Source organism: Octodon degus, unplaced genomic scaffold, assembly GCF_000260255.1.
Source record: "Octodon degus isolate 3935 unplaced genomic scaffold, OctDeg1.0 scaffold00185, whole genome shotgun sequence".
Classification (NCBI taxonomy): domain Eukaryota; kingdom Metazoa; phylum Chordata; class Mammalia; order Rodentia; family Octodontidae; genus Octodon; species Octodon degus.
Genome location: NW_004524761.1, coordinates 4,535,196 through 4,535,783, shown reverse-complemented (window position 1 = coordinate 4,535,783; position 588 = coordinate 4,535,196). Strand labels below are relative to the sequence as shown.

Here is a 588-nt window from a genome sequence, read left to right as displayed (position 1 = left end):
AGCTGTTCTTTGTCATGGAAGTATTTCACTTCTCCATCAAACTTGAAAGAGAGTTTTTCAGGGTATAGTAGTCTGGACTGGAATTTGTTTTCATAAAGGACTTGAAGTACTCTGCTCCATGCTCTTCTTTTTTTTTTTTAACTAGGGATTGAACTCAGGCCCTCAGGCTTGCCAGGGAAGCACTTATTCCACTGAGCCATCTCCCCGGTCCCTGCATGCTCTTCTTGCCTTCATGGTTTGTGAAGAGAAGTCAGGCATAATTTTGGTGGGTTTTCCTTTCAATGTGATATGCTTCTTTTCTCTAGCAGCTTTTAGCATATTATTCTTGTGCTGAATTTCTGGGATCTTGACTATTATATGTCTCGGTGTGTTTTTCATTGGCTCGAGGTTATTTGGCATTCTGTATGCTTTAGTTACCTGAATGTCAGATTGTTTCCTCATATTTGGGAAGTTTTCTGCTATTACTTATGCCCATGTTTTTTTATGTCATTTATATTGACTCCTTCTTTCTCATTGATGTCTATTAGTCTCACATTGTTCATCTTTGCATCATCTTGCAGGTGATGGATTATTCTTTCCTGCATCCTC

General features: G+C 38.9%; 1 protein-coding gene across 1 annotated transcript in view; it reads left to right on the top strand.

Moving 5' to 3' along the window:
• The window catches only part of LOC101573158 (protocadherin beta-14), an 8,633-nt gene that overhangs the window by 1,899 nt on the left and 6,146 nt on the right, over positions 1–588 (top strand). The window lies entirely within an intron of this gene.